Source organism: Podarcis muralis, chromosome 6 (assembly GCF_964188315.1).
Source record: "Podarcis muralis chromosome 6, rPodMur119.hap1.1, whole genome shotgun sequence".
Taxonomy (NCBI): Eukaryota; Metazoa; Chordata; class Lepidosauria; order Squamata; family Lacertidae; genus Podarcis; species Podarcis muralis.
This window is the reverse complement of record NC_135660.1, coordinates 99,017,769-99,034,367: the sequence shown is the minus strand read 5'-3', so window position 1 is coordinate 99,034,367 and position 16,599 is coordinate 99,017,769. Positions and strand designations below refer to the sequence as shown.

Below are 16,599 nucleotides of genomic sequence, written 5' to 3'. Positions count from 1 at the left end.
TTGGTTAACAAAAGACTAGGCCAAGAGTTTATCTCTTCAGATAAGGTAAAGAAAAGAGGAGTGGTGATCTACGCTAAGGAGAGCCTGACACCTAAATTTTTATTCAAAGATGAACATGGAAGAATTTTGGCAATTGAAATTCAGACCCAAGGAGAAAAAATATTGTTATTAGGAATTTATGCTCCAAATGACGGGAAATCGGAATTTTTCAAGAAGCTGCATGAGACTTTGCTGGACTATCTGGACTATGCTAACATCATAATGATGGGAGACATGAATGGAGTGGTGTCTACACATATGGATAAGTCTTACAACCAAAATTTAACATCAGACGGCAGACTGCCTAAAACTTTTTTTGAAATGACTGACAATCTGGATTTGATTGATATATGGAGGACAAAGAACCCCCTGGGTAAAGAAGGCACTTTCTTCTCTGAGGCCCACCTGTCCTGGTCAAGGATCGACCAAATCTGGACCTCCAGGGGGCTGGCACCCAAGACCAAAAAGGTGGAAATCTGCCCAAAAACATGCTCCGACCACAACGCTTTGAAAATAGAACTCAGACTAACTCAACCCGGTTCCTTCAGATGGAGAATGAATGACACACTACTAAGAGATCAAGAGATTGTGAAAAAGGCCCAAAAAACACTAAAGGACTATTTTGAGATAAATCTGAACACTACAGTAGAAAAAAGAACAATCTGGGACGCAAGCAAAGCCGTTATGAGAGGGTTTCTGATACAACAGAATACAATTAAGAAGAAGCTCTGGAATGGAAAGAAAGATAAAATATTGGAGAAAATACACCAAGGAGAGGAAAAATTGAGAACCAAACCAAAGTCAAAGGAGCTGCTGAGAGAAATTAAATTCCATCAAGCAGAATATTCAAAATTGATTAACCAGGAGATTGAATGGAAAATAAAACAGATGAAGCAAAGATCCTTTGAATCAGCAAACAAATGTGGAAAGCTGCTAGCCTGGCAGCTGAAAAAAAGACAAAAGTTAAATACGATAACAAATCTAGAGATTGAAGGAAGGATGGTACAGAAACCAGAAGAAATCAGGAAGTGCTTCCACAGATATTTCAAAGAACTTTATACACAGGGGCCTCAGAAAGAATCTGAGATAGATCAATTTTTAAAGATAAATGGACTATCAAAAATAACTCAAGATAAAAGATCAATCTTGAACTCTACAATAACTACTCAGGAAATTGAAGGTGCCATTCAGAACATGCAACTAGGCAAATCTCCAGGCCCGGATGGGCTTACCTCCAAATACTAAGGATTATTTGATACAACCTCTGTTGGAGGTATGTAACCAGATTTTGGATGGGAAGAGGGCACCAGAAACGTGGAAAGAAGCTTTCATCACATTGATACCTAAGACAGAATCTGAAAAGACTCAGCTCAAGAACTACCGCCCCATCTCACTCCTGAATGTGGATTACAAAATATTTGCAGACATTTTGGCAAGTAGACTTAAAAAAGTTTTAAATGAAGTAATTCACAAAGACCAAGCAGGCTTTCTCCCTGGTAGACATTTATATGAGAATACCAGAAACATCATTGATATTTTGGAACTTTTACAAACCAACATGAACACAAGGGCGGTGTTAATCTTTATTGATGCGGAGAAAGCATTTGACAATATATCTTGGAGGTTTATGAAGAAAAACTTGGAAGGGATGGGAGTGGGGCGGGGGTTTGAAAATGGGTTACGAGCAATTTATTCAGAGCAAAAGGCTAAATTAATAGTGAACAATGTGGTGACGGAGGAGTTCAAAATAGAAAAAGGGACACGACAAGGGTGCCCTCTATCCCCTCTTTTATTCATTTCAGTCCTGGAGGTGCTATTGAATATGATAAGGAAGGACCGGCTGGTACAAGGGATAGAGGTCGGAGTGAAACAATATAAACTGAAAGCTTTTGCAGATGATCTAGTTTTGACACTGCAGGAGCCAGAATCCAGTACAAAAAGAGCTCTTGAACTTATATCTGAGTTTGGTCGGGTGGCGGGATTTAAGTTGAACAAACAAAAAACCAAGGTTTTGACCAAGAATTTGACACTTGCAGAAACAGAGGGGTTTCAGAGAGAAACAGAACTAAATGTGGTAAAAAAAGTGAAGTACCTAGGGATCTATTTGTCTTCCAAAAATTTGAATTTATTTAAGGACAACTATGAAAAATGTTGGTCGGAAGTTAAGAAGGATTTAGAAATTTGGTCAAGATTGAAACTTTCCTTGTTGGGAAGGATTGCAGCAATAAAAATGAATGTGTTGCCGAAAATGTTATTTTTGTTTCAAACCCTACAGATCGTGGACAGAGTGGAATGTTTTGGAAAATGGCAGAAGGATATATCTAGGTTTGTCTGGCAGGGCAAAAAGCCCCGAATAAAGTATAAAATATTAACAGATTCAAAAGAAAGAGGGGGGTTTGCCCTGCCGGATTTGAGGTTGTATTATGAAGCTGCAGCCTTCTGCTGGTTGAAAGATTGGTTTTTGCTAGAAAACACCGATGTCCTAGATCTGGAAGGTTTTGATAATGCTTTTGGCTGGCACGCATACCTATGGTATGACAAGGTTAAAGTTCACAAATTGTTTAAAAGCCATATTGTCAGAAAAGCAATTTTTGCAGTCTGGACGAAATACAAAGACTTATTAGAGAGTAAAACGCCGAGGTGGCTGTCACCGGTGGAGGCCAAGGCTCGAAAAAGACCCAATATGGAGGCCTACTGGCCGAAATATTGGGAATTAATTGAAAAAATTGGAGACAGTTGGAAGTTGCAGAGCCAGGATAAACTAAAAAACAAGGTGCGAGATTGGTTACATTATGCTCAAATTCAAGAGGTTTTTAAAATGGATAAAAAAGTTGGTTTCCAGGAGGAGAAATCGAAACTAGAGACAGAATTGTTAGAACCAAAGACCAAGATTTTATCTAGAATATATAACTTGCTGCTTATGTGGAATACACAGGACGAGTTAGTTAAATCTGCTATGATAAAATGGGCACAGGATGTTGGACATAATATTATGTTTGAAGACTGGGAAAGGTTATGGAACACCGGAATGAAATTCACGGCATGTAGTGCCTTGAAGGAAAACATTATGAAAATGATATACCGGTGGTACATGACCCCAGTCAAGCTAGCTAAGATACATCACCTGTCTGACAATAAATGTTGGAAGTGTAAGGAAGCAGAGGGGACTTTCTTCCATCTCTGGTGGACCTGCCCAAAAATGAAGATCTTCTGGGAAATGATTTATAATGAATTGAAAAAGGTATTTAGGTATACCTTTCCCAAGAAACCAGAGGCCTTCCTGCTGGGCATGGTGGACCAGAAAATGCCAAAGAAAGACAGAACCTTGTTTATGTATGCTAGCACAGCAGCAAGAATACTCATTGCAAAGAGCTGGAAGACACAAGATTTGCCCACGCTGGAGGAATGGCAGAAGCAGTTGATGGACTACATGGAGATAGCTGAACTGACCGGCAGAATCCGAGATCTGGATAAAGAAACAATTGAGGAGGACTGGAAAAAATTTAAAGACTATTTGCAAAAATATTACAAGCTGTATGAATCTTAAGACAGTGCATGATTTGGAAATGTTATGCTTGAGCAATCATGATTAAGTAAATTGTAAAATAAGTGATAAAAGAGAAAAGGAGACAATTTGAATCGAACATGTTATGTTTATTTTAAAGGTATTGAAATTGAGATACAATATATTGAATCTGGGTACATAACATTTGAAAGTTACAATAAGGTACGAAATAAGGTAACAAAATGCTGACATTGTTAATTCAAAGAACGCAGAACCGGAAGGGGTGGGGAAGTCCAAGTTGTTTTTGTTTGTTTTCGTTGTTAAAAAAAGGGAAAATTTGTTTCTTGCAATTATTGTATTTGTTTGTAATCTATAAAACTATGGAAAGAAACGCAATAAAAAATTTATAAAAAAAAAATATGAAGTTTTCTTTGGTGCTATTTCTCTTGGATGTCATCGTACCATGCTTGCCACCGTTAAAGATCTGCAGATGCAGTTGGAGGAGTACAATTTCAGAGAACGAAGGGAGAAGCAATGGGACAGGTTGTTTCTTGCCTGGCTTGGGAACGTTCACGTTTTTCCACCACCACCCCTCCTCTGTCTACTAGGCTTCATCCTGGCTCACCAGGCACTGGGCCATATGCACAGCATCTCAGGATCTCTCCCTGCACCTCAGCACCAGCACAATCAAAAGATCTGGCAATATGGCTTTTATTACGTGGTTTTCTGTATGATTGTTCTAAACCGCTCTGATTTTTTAAAATGAATAGCTATATATAAATGTTTTTATAAATAACATGAATGAGACTCTGTATTGCAGTGGAATCTATCTTTGTTTTTGGTGTGGAATTTTATGGTTGCCATTCTAAGCTACCTTGAAGACCTTTTTTTGTCAAAAAGCAAATAAAAATAAGGCAATTTAAACTACAAATAATGTAACATGTCAAACAAATCTTGGGGCATGGTAAACTTGCCTCTTGAGCCTTGAGACTGCACAACTTCTTTATCCTTCAAATATGTTTTCTCCCTATTTTTAAACATCTCAGATCCTACAACTACCTAATAGGGCAAAGTCTAACAACATGAATGCAGAGGCAACATTGTCTAAAACCACATTTTATTGTTGTTTCAATTAGTAAAAATAGTGATCAGATATTCAAAACACAGGTCCAGACATGAAGCTCAGAAATTGCACTTGGATCCCTGCATTTATGGATATCATACATCTGTGCTTAATTTTTTTTTTTGCTTTACAGGAATGTATTAGTCCAATTAAAACTCAACGGAATAAAGAGACACAAGAAACTTCGGATTAGAGCCTGAGAATGTAATATGCTGTGGTTTACCAAAAGAGTAACTGACTAGCAAAATTTGCTGACTTTAAAAACAAACATGGGCAGCAAAGATGTACAGTGGTACCTCAGGTTAAGAACTTAATTTGTTCTGGAGGTCCGTTCTTAACCTGAAACTGTTCTTAACCTGAAGCACCACTTTAGCTAATGGGGCCTCCCGCTGCAGCCACATGATTTCTGTTCTCATCCTGAAGCAAAGTTCTTAACCCGCGGTACTATTTCTGGGGTAGCGGAGTCTGTAACCTGAAGCGTCTGTAACCCGAGATACCACTGTACTGTAATATGTACTATATCACAATATTGAATTGTAGGACTATGGTATGGTTCTTAAAACTCTTTTTATACAACACAGAAAACAGACTGTGGTGTCGAAAACAGAGATGATGATAATTATAGATAATTCTATATCATTCTGCACCATATGCCAATTAAATACATGTAAAGTGTTTTAGTAGCTTACTTTGTGCTTTACATTTATTTATGACTTCTACATAACACAATTCCTACTTAAAAGAAAAAATAAATCTTAAATTGATTATTATTCTCCATATCATGACACCTGCCAATAATGCTATGCAGAGGGAATTAAAATTACACATATCCATAACTTTAGCTTGTGATGAATTAGGATAAGGCAATGGTTGCAAAAGCCCTAACAACTTTTATGGAACTTAAACACTGAAACTCAGAAAAGTAACAAATACAAAACCAGTATTTTTTCCAACAACAGCATCTTCATCCCTACTTAGAATTTGCGGCTATATTCAGAATAATTTTTACTATTTAACGTACACCACTTCTGTGCCTGCCAGGGGATGATGTCCGTCTATCCCAGGTGAGCAGGTTGTGTGCAGCTGTGCGAATGTGGAAGGGGCCTAGTGAGGAAGAGGAAATTCCGCACAGAGATCAGCTGGCAGGGAAGTTGGAGAGGGGAAGGATAGAGCAAGGGGTTGAGGAGATCAAGCCCTTCATTTCGAAATGAGCTCCCTTAAAATCTATGGGTCTTACGTACCAGGAAATTTACTGAGGAATAGGATTTAAGTACGCAAATCCTACATAAATGTGGCTGACACTGCTAAAACTATAGAGTACCAACAATGAACTGTTTTGTCAAAATAAACTTTTTGATACCTATTTTCTTCCCTTTACAAAAACTCTGTCTTGCAAAGTGAAATACTGTGCAAGATGATCTAACTATGTTATAAAGAAGCCCTTAAACTGAAGCTAGGTGGATGGGTCTGCTCCAATACATGTCTTTATGTCAGAGAGCGTGGAACAAAAACATATAGCAAATGATAGCAAGAATAAAAGCAACGTTAAAAGAAAATCAAAGCATGCTATAATATCTTAGCAAAAAAAAGCTTACTAATGTCTCCGCAGAAAAAAGGATGGCAAGCTGTATGGGTCTTTGTTGTGCATCTTTCTGAGTCATAATTTAAATTCAATACAATACTCATTCCAAACTCCTCAAAGTACACATAATTTCTCATTTTGAAAGCCTGCATGCTGGCACGGCCCATCCTAAGCAACAAGTCTTCAGAGTTATATGTTAAGATTAGCGATACCTTGGAATTCTCACCCCTAAATATTTTCAGGGCAAAAGGCATGCTTTAAAGGGGACATGATATGTCATAAAGGAGATGTTGTCACAGTGCCTCACGGCGAAATGGATTTTATATTATTCAGACAACCAGGCGAACTCTTGCCGTCGTAGTGCGCCACACTGCGGTTATTTCACTTCCTGCCCTCGCCAGTCAGCCAGATGAAACAGAGCCCTGTGTGGTTGAGGTGGGCAGGCCAATAGGCCCTGGCTTTGCTGTGCTGTAAGGGCAGCCAACGGAAGCGCAGCAGGATGCCAAGGCAGGGATCAGAAGTTCAGCCCCTTGGGCCCAGGGAGCATTTCCATGTCCTTCTGAGTTATATGAAAAGAAAAAAGTCAAAAAGCTGTGGGAAGGCATTATAAAGAACATTTGCAAAATGGTTCCCTCAGTTTGGCTCTACTCTAGTTAAGATGTTTTGGCTAATAGCAGTATTCCTGAAAACTTTTTTTTTATTAGATCAAGAGAACTACTTTGTGTTACTTATTAGCTGGAATCAGAAACAATTATTCTCAGTTTAAAACATATTCCCATCAACATGCGCAGCTCTAGTAATGCAGTCCTAGGAATCTATAATGTTCAACAAGGGTTTATTTTCATTGTTAAGTATTACTATTATTATTTATTTCATTTCTATACCACTTTATATTTTTCAGAAAAAACCCTCAAAGTGGTTTACTTGTGGTTTACAGGTGAAACTCGGAAAATTAGAATATTGTGGGAAAGTTCATTTATTTCAGTAATTCAACTTAAAAGGTGAAACTAATATATGAGATAGACTCATGACATGCAAAGCAAGATATGTCAAGCCTTTATTTGTTATAATTGTGGTGATCATGGCGTACAGCTGATGAAAACCCCAAATTGACAATCTCAGAAAATTAGAATATTAAATGAAATCAGCAAAACAAGGATTGCAAATAGACCAGTATTGGACCCCTGGGAAGTAGAAGCATGCATATGTACATGGCTCCCCAAAACTCTTTTCTGATGAAAGCAGCTTTTGCATCTCATTTGGAAACCAAGGACCCAGAGTTTGGAGGAAGAATGGGGAGGCACACAATGCCAGATGCTGGAAGTCCAGTGTGAAGTTTCCACAGTGTGTGTTGATTTAGGGAGCCATGTCTTCAGCTGGTGTTGGTCCACTGTGCTTCATTAAGTCCAGGGTCAACGCAGCCGTCTACCAGGAGATTTTGGAGCACTTCATGCTTCCTTCCGCAGACGAGCTTTATGGGGATGCTGACTTCATTTTCCAGCAGGACTTTAGCACCTGCCCACACTGCCAAAAGTACCAAAACCTGATTCAATGCCCATGGGATTATTGTGCCTGACCTGAACCCGATAGAGAATCTATGGGGCATTGCCAAGAGACAGATGAGAGACATGAGACCGAGCAATGCAGAAGAGCTGAAGGAGACTATTGAAGCATCCTGGTCTTCCATAACACCTCAGCAGTGCCACAGGCTGATAGCATCCATGCCACGCCGCATTGAGGCAGTAATTGATGCAAAAGGGGCCCAAACCAAGTACTGAGTACATATGCATGCTTCTACTTCTCAGAGGTCCAATATTGCTCTATTTGCAATCCTTGTTTTGCTGATTTCATTTAATATTCTAATTTTCTGAGATTGTTAATTTGGGGTTTTCATCAGCAAAGGATAACAACTGCACCACACAAACTATACTTTATATATATGCTTATAAGTGATGGGAAGGTCTCACTGATGCTTTTCTATACATATATGTCCTCTGGGATCACAGCTTAGCTTACTGACGTAAACCATGATTCTGTGCTGTATGTTTGGGAACTATTATTTACATCTGTATTAGGCCAATGTATACACTTCTAAAAGGAATCAAATCCACAGGAATTGTCCAGAAAAAGATAGTGTGCAAAGTAGGAAATAAAATAATTACAGCACTAGTTTAAAAAGTATTTTTTTAAAAAAATTAAAACATTAAGGGAACCCACTTTGCAGCTGTCTCTCTTGTGCATATAATCCCTTATTAACTACAAAGTGAAGGCCTCCATTGTCTGACTTAGTTTTTCTGACACAGGCATGGATTCAACTGAACTATGATTCAACAGAAGACACAAAGAATGCTTGCAAAAGGGTGCAAATTACCACAAGGTATGTATCATTATTATCGCTTATGTTTCTAAGCCAACTTTCTAGAATGTATACTCTCCAGGCAGGTCACAGTTCAACAAAATAAAGTATTAATAAAAACCATGGCAAAATATTTTGCAAAACATAGTTGCTCTGAATAATGACTTCTGACAGAAACATCCTCATTATCTCATGGAAGGTAACCAAAAACTGGATCCCACAAGTCTCCTGACGAAGTGAGTTCCACAGCTGTGGCGTCACAGCAAAAGAGTGCCTGCCTCTTCCAATCCAAGCCTGTCTAAATTCTAAAATTCATGGGATACTCTGCAAGATTTCTCCTGAAGATCTGTGACGAGGATACTATAGAGAAGGAATAGACAATATGGTACCCTCCTGGTGTTGCTGAACTACAACTCCAATCTTCCCTGACCACTGGCCATGTTACCAAAGGATAATGTGAGTTGTGGTGCAATATCTAGAGAACACCATGCTGGCTACCTCCCTCTGTTATGTATAAGAGCTAATGCCCCAGTAAATAGGAAGGAAGTTTAACATACTGTTGTCACTTACGATTTTATTCTTAAAAACTGTTACAGAAAGCCAAGATTTACTAGTGCTTAATGATCCCAATCTGAGCATTTAATACCAATTTCTCAATCATATAAATGCAGCTTTTGATCTACCCAAAAGACTGGGTTATCCATTGACTCAATGCTGGAGTCATTCAAGGCCTAACTCAAGCGTTTCTCAAATTTCAATCACAGTTTTAGCTTTGCATACTCCTTACTATACATCTACCTAGCTTTATCAATACACCTAATATAGCAGTCCCAGTATGTCTTCTTCAACAAGGATCTCTCGTTATGTTAATCTGCAGTTTGTGTGTATGCATACACAGAATTCAATGTCGCTACAATCAGGCCCTTCAGTTCTTGAGATACTGGGTGTCAATACCTCTTTCCATTTTAAAATGTGTGCGTTTCCTCAATCCAGCCCAGTCACATACAGCTTTACAAAATACAATTGAGTAAGATTTTAACTTAGCAATGCATGGCTACACTTTCACACAGATAGCGTAATAAAAAAACAACCCACTCATTATTACCAGTAGCTGCATCAGGGTATGACCAGGGCAAGATATGATCATGGAATGCCCAGAAGATGCTATGATAACTTCCTTCTCAGGGGAAAGGCTCACTATTCTGAACTCAGTTCACATGGACATTTTACTACGTGGCAGCGCATTCCTATCTTCCCCTTTCCATCGCAATACCTGATTGCTATGTATTTGGGATCTCCACAAACCTACTCTGTATACACCCCCTTTACGAGTACGATGAGTCTATCTTAAACAAGAAACCCTGTGGGTGTGAATGCAAGACTCTTGAGCATTGTCGCTGAAGAAAGGTACCTCCATAATAACAAGAATCCTGTGAAGATAAGACAGAGGCTAAGCAAAAGTATTCAGTTTGAGAAGCTGTGAATTTTTAAGAAAATTTAACTTTTTTTGCAGGAAAAATGTGGATAATAAAGAGAATTCCATTTATCATTTTAAAAATTATCTCTGTTTTCTGAATATATAGATGATGTACAATAGTATATACATCTAGTATATACATTTAGTATGCATATATTTGTGCATACTAAATGTGGGGAAATTCTGGTACTACTGTATGTTATTTCTTTGTTTTGCGCATTTTTCAAAAATAAAATAAATGTACTATGGGGGGGGGGGGAATACACCTACCCTGATCTTGCTTATTTCCTCCCCCCCCCCAAATGCTTTTGCTGAATTTTTAACTACAGTTCCATTATACTTGGTGTAATAGGAAATAGTACTTTTCTAAAAGAAAACGAAGGCTCTCAGGACGTCCATTCTCATCTATTATCTTCACATGCGGTTATTTATCTAACCATAATCTGTCTGTTTCTAGGAAGTGGTCACTTCAGGCCTCATTTTATTTTACTGCTTTTTACGTATATCGTAGTGCCTTTAATAACATGCTTCTGCCATGATAGGAAGGATTCTGTGTACATCTCCCAGGCTGGATAGCAGGCCATGTGCAGAACTGGGTGCTGCCCCTGTAATTCCCACACGTGGATTTTTAAAAGCTAAAATCCTGGTGATCAGCCATTCCAGAGAGGAACCAGAGGAAAGGATCCAGTCCTTCCTGTCCTCCCCCAAAACTGCTGATCAGAGGGATTTCAGGTTTGTAAAAAAGGCTGCATCACTTGTGCTTCACTGAGGTGTTTGACTGCAATTTTATACACAGATAGATTTACTTCAGTAGGGCTGTATTGCATATAATGGAGCTCAGGATTCCCAACTTTGACTAGCTCTGGTGTGAATTTTACTTTTAAATAAGGAATCCCTTCCTGCTCAGTACTTGGTACAGCAAAACCTGCAATGCTGGTAGATTTCCATGAAGGAAATACTTTTTTGATACACCGTATTTCCTTGCCAAACCCTTGAAAAGGACAAAGTTAGGACAAGAAAGGTAAAATCCCAACTTATTTGTAGCATATTCAACACCTAAATATCACAATTATTATCTGTACATGCTATATATTACAGGAACACACTCACCCATGATCATAATTTCTGTCTTGGCACTAGTCCTAAAAAGACTCCCTGAAATTATTCCCATTAATTTCAATACGCCTTTCTTCCACTGACTTTGGCTTAGGATCACTGTCTCTGCAAGTACTTACTTTACAATGGTATGAAAATTGCAGAAGAGTAAATAACCTAATCATGTTGTTCCTGTTCATCTCTTACCAATTTATCCAATTTAATTCCTCTCACATCCCCCCAAATTCCCATAGTTAATTTAAAGAGAATATTATCTTAAGTATGCTTTCAAATGTGATTTTCCAACATAATAAATTACCCTCAGTATCCACAATAACTTTTCTTCATATAACACAAAAACAAATTAGCCATAAAAATCTTGGACGTGGATGCAATTTACTGAAAGTACAAATGCTAAAAAGTGGTAGCGATTTAATACGTACACTTCTATTACAGTTGTTTGGGGAAGGCATAGGCCTTTCTGAACTATGAAGAAACCAATGCTGTATTTCCTCCAGAATGTTTTATCTCTTTGGTCTCAGATTATCGGCATAAACACACACATCAGCTATAGATACAGATGTTATTATTTGCATTTTACATTATGTTACCATTAAACAATTCTCCACAAGAGCTACTACATGGCTGCCATCCTCATATTGGCTAATGTCTCTGTTTAAAAAGTGTCTCTATACAAACCAGAAAATATGTTCTACTTATTTGCAATTTCACAACCCCACCTATTTTTTAAAGTGTACTTAAATTTAAGAGATACACAAGCAGATGTATTGCAATACATTCTCCTCCTTGGCTAAACTGAAATCTCCCATACTTGTCTAAAAAAAAAGAGGAAGAAGCTTCGACATCAGAAACGAAAGCTCAGTCCAAGTATTTTTTCATTTAGCAAAGAACAATACTTTCTTTTTTATCTATGCATATTTTAATTGGGAATATGAATAAAACTAAGCATATTAGAGGTTCAGCTTATGCACAGTATGAATATATCTAAAATGTACAGTGTTTGCCAAACTGGCTGACTGTCAAGTTCATCAAAAGAGCATCCATATCCACATGTTGTTTTGATGTATACATTGGTTTCCAGTAAAAAAAGAAAAAGAAAAGCATTCGCATAAATGCTTTTGTTATGAATAATTAAAAAGTAGACATCCATATATTATGACTGGCCATAGACGCAATATGTATACATAGTGCAGTGACATACTTCAGATTCCTCTGGGGATTTTACAAAAATAATGTAAAATGTATGATTATAATATTAATCCCTCTCCTTATCAAATAACGTGTGGTACAGATGTGCCTAAATACATGTCATTGCACTACTTGGGCAAAGGTTATTGCCACTGAATTGTGTTACCAAAGAATATAGTTTTAAATGTTGTCGTTTTTTAAAAGTCTATCGGTTCCTCGATACATGTGAGCGTGCACACAGACAGACACACAAAGCCTTGCAATAAGGGAGAGTATAAAGCTTCCAGTTCCAAGAGAAAGCATGGTCAAATAAAAGTCAGAACAGACTACACAATCTGATTCAATGCCATATCTCTGCAAAGTGCCATTCTGGTAAAAAGGCGTATCATCTATATAATAATTTTTATGTATCATGTATGTATACCTCCACCTACGCACCAAAAGGTAAGGAAACACACCACTCATGAAAACTTGCCAGTGAAGCAAAACCAAAACTGCCACAAGACCCAGAACATTTGCATTCAAAAACAAACCATGCATCTGATTTTCTGAAAAATGAAAGGTTGCTGGTTTTAAATCAGGTTGACAAAATGATAGAATGAAAACGATAGGCACAGAAATTGGAAAAAAAAACAGTAACTACACAATATTCTTAAATCTAAAAGCCGTCATTTTTAGCAAGGTGGACTGAGACCCGGCTAGGCCAATGAAGATGTTGCTGGTTAGGTGGTCAAATTTAGTGAATCCTAGGACAATCCACCAATATCCAATCTGAGTGATTAAACTTCGTTTTCCTCTCGGCAATTTTACTCTGTTCCCCCACTCTGTTGTGAATGCTGCTAAATGTGAAATGTTGCGACGTAATAACCAGAAGCATCTAAGGAAGGAAGGGACTGACTCTTACCCGGGGAAGAGTAGGAATCCAGTCACAAGGACAAGAAGCAGAGAGAGGACAACAGTGTGTTCACCTTGCAGTTCTGCGGTCTCCTGTGAAAGCAGATGGAAGACACTCGGTGATCTCCGTGGCATTTCTTGATTTTGCAAGTGCACACAGGCCTGGCAAATATGGGAAGGCGGTCCTTACCTAGCAACCACAGGGCTCCAGCCTCGCAGCCACATGCTTCCCCCTGCCACCGCTGCCCCCCTGGCTGCCAGCTCCCAGCAACAACAATAGAAGAGGCAGAGAGGGGTGGCATGAGAGAGAAGGAAAGACACTGTGAGGGAGGGAGGCAGAATGAGAAAGGAAAGGGGGAGAGGAGCGTGTTAAGCTTGTCTGGCAGTTAACAAGTCTTGAATGAAGAATGTTAGCAAACAGACAAACAGCATGCCTGGTGCATGCTAATGTCCCTGGATTCACCACTGACAGTTTGAATAATTCAGTAGGCGAGGAAAGAAAGAAAGAAAGAAAGAAAGAAAGAAAGAAAGAAAGAAAGAAAGAAAGAGTCTCTTCACCCCTTTTGAATGCATGCAGAAAAAGTATCTTTTCAACTTTTCCCTTAGCCCATTTTGGATGGCAAAATTCAACCATAATTTCAGATAAGACTTTGTAATTCCTGGTTGTCTGCTCTCCCCCCCCCCCCCAATCCTTCTATCACCTATTTTACTGCTTTTTACCTTGAAGTTGGCACCTGTCCTGGAGGTAGCATTTTTAATGCACCAGCCCTGTGTTTCCATTAGGGTGGAGGATGAGAAGCAGAAGAAAATGCCAGGATGCGTGGGCAACCTAAACATGTAAATATTTCCACTTGTATCAGGCTAACTTTTCAAAGGGGTGACTACATAGCCTTTCCCACACAGGAGATTCTCTCATACATTCCAGACAATCCAAAAGAGAGAAAAAAGGGGGGAGGAAGGAGAAATGCCCCAGCATTCTATTCAGAAAAGGAAAGACATTTTTAGAATATCACATTTTCATAGCTTGCAAACTACGCAAATCCTGATGGGTTGGTCAAAAGAAATAAACCCCCAGATCACGAGAGAAAACAGCAGGGTTTGGGGAAGTACTTAAACCTCAAAGCAAAGTGCAGTGAAGGAGATGCAAAAATATTCCAAATATTGGAAGAGGGGGAAGAGGGGTTAAAAATACAGCAAAGGGGAAGGGGAGCAGTGGTCCTTTTTGGCCATGATTAAAAATAATAATGAAAAAGTTTTTGAAGGCCATCTGAAGGGGAGGCGGCCCTTGAAGCAAGCGGCAAAGGAATCGCCTTGTCCTCCCCCCGCGCTCTCCAATCGGGCCGAGGCGAGCAGACGGAGCGCGCGGCGGCGGAAGCCCAGGATGAAGCAGGCGCGGCCCAGACGTACTTACGCACAGATACAGCTCTCGCTCGCGCGCGCGGGGGCGCGCCGACACACACACACGATTCCTTGCGCCGGATCTGCAGCGCAGCGAGGTCTCTTTGCTTTGCTTTCGCTCGCCTGCCTTTGGCCGCCGCCCCTGCGAGCCAGCAAGAGCTCTTCTTCTGCCAGCCCAATGCGGGCTTGTGTTTGTGACGCGGCGGCGGGGGGGGGGCTGGAGGACTGGTGCAGTGGCAGAGAAAGAAGGGAGCCCGAGGGGGATCTGGGGCTGGGGGGGCTTCGTGCACCAGGCGCGCGCACGACCTGCCCAGATGCTGCAGAAAGGCGCTTTGCTTCATTCAACTTTGGAGGCAGGCGCCTCCTCCTCCGCCTGGTCTCCCCCGCCCCGACTCGGTGCCAAAGAGGAAAAGGCACGCCAGGCGCACAAAGCCCGGGGAGAAACTCGCTCCATCTTTAGAGGGAAGTGGCTGCAGGCTGGCAGCGCGCAGGAGCTGCGCCCGAGGCGGGGAAGGGGAAATCAGGGCAGCCTCTGGCCGAGACAAGAAAGAGCGGAGGCGGGGGGGGGGGGGAGCAGCCCTTGTTTTCCGCTGCCCTTCCCTCGCCAGCAGCTGCACAGCCCAGCCGAGGCTGCTCGGCCTCGCGACGAGCTTGGCAGCGAGTCAAGCGCCGATAAGCATTTGGGCGAGACAGCTCGGCTGCGGGGCTGGAAGAGAAACAGCTGCCCTGGGCGCGCCTGGAGGGAAGGAGCGGGGCGAGCGGGGCGGCCTCCCTCCAGCGCCCCGGGGCTGCCCCACGGCGGGGGGGGGGCATCCTGAGGAGACTCGCCCTCTCTCCTCCCCCCCCCCGACTCGAGGAGTCGGGCCAAAAGCCCGGTTACCAAGTACTTTGGGGAAAGGGCCCTTGGGTGCCCGCCCGCCCCCGCTTGACACTTCCTGCCGACTTCCCAAGCCCAGATAATCCTTCCAGTTCTTCGAGGAAGCGAAGCCTCCGCCTCCTTGATATATATATATATATATATATATATGAGGGAAGACACGTGAAAAGATCGATTCCAATGTGTCCCTGTCTCTTATCTGGCCTGGCTCGGGGCTCTTGCTGCCCCTTTGGCTCGAGGGCGAGCGCGGCGCGTCCCCGGCGAAACTTCCCTTTGCCCAAGAAGCCTCCCCCCGACCAGGGCGAACTTCTGCTGGCGACTCTTGCGCCCGAGGCGCCTGCGCTGCCGCCGGACGAAGGTGGGCTCCTCTTCTGCGCGTCCGCCTTTCCTTTCCCATTTTCAACGTGCGCCCTCCTGGCGTCGGGGCTGGGGCGGGCTTCTGCTGCTTCGGGCGTTGCGTTTCACGTGTGAATGTGTCCCTGCCCAGGGCGACAGCTCTGCCCCCCCCGCCCCCCCTTTCTCTCTCTCCGTGGCCTGGGCTCTGACTCGCAGCTCCGCCTGGACGGGCAGATCGAGGTCCTCTGCCTCCCGTCTGCATAGCTGCTGCTGGTGGGCCGAGACAGACATGCATGTGAAAGTGGACTGAACAGGCACATCGTCTAGCTTCGGAGAAGGTCTTCAGCAAACCCTTCCACCACACTTTGCAATGGCTTTCTTTCTCTTCTGCTTTGTAGATAGACCGACCCATCACACATATCTCAGCCCTGAGATATTCAGTCAAAGGGAGAGCAAAAAAGAAAGTGCGAGGCCTGCACAACCCCCACCTCCCTCTCTCCCTCTCTCTCTCTCACACACACACAGCAACAACAACAACAACCATATTTCTTGGTGTGCCTGCCTTGGCACATCAGCATTTCTACCCATCCAAGTGTCCTTTTGCGTCACATCGCACCATTTCAATCAACCAATTGAAATCCCACTTTCATATTTTAAATAGATAGATACATAGATGGATTTCCCCCCTATTGGTGTATTTGTAAATCA

At 41.5% G+C, this 16,599-nt stretch overlaps 1 long non-coding RNA gene across 5 annotated transcripts in view; it reads right to left on the bottom strand.

Moving 5' to 3' along the window:
* The window catches only part of LOC144328077 (uncharacterized), a 94,676-nt gene extending 79,156 nt beyond the window's left edge, over positions 1-15,520 (bottom strand). Inside the window, exons 1-3 of one of the 5 annotated variants that reach the window (XR_013393332.1) lie at positions 14,001-14,684; positions 13,291-13,373; positions 4,645-6,808 (exon numbers count right to left, since the gene is read on the bottom strand). This is a non-coding gene — a long non-coding RNA (uncharacterized LOC144328077). The other 4 variants (XR_013393334.1, XR_013393333.1, XR_013393331.1 and 1 more) reach the window with 4 other exon arrangements.
* Positions 15,521-16,599: the final 1,079 nt, after the last annotated feature.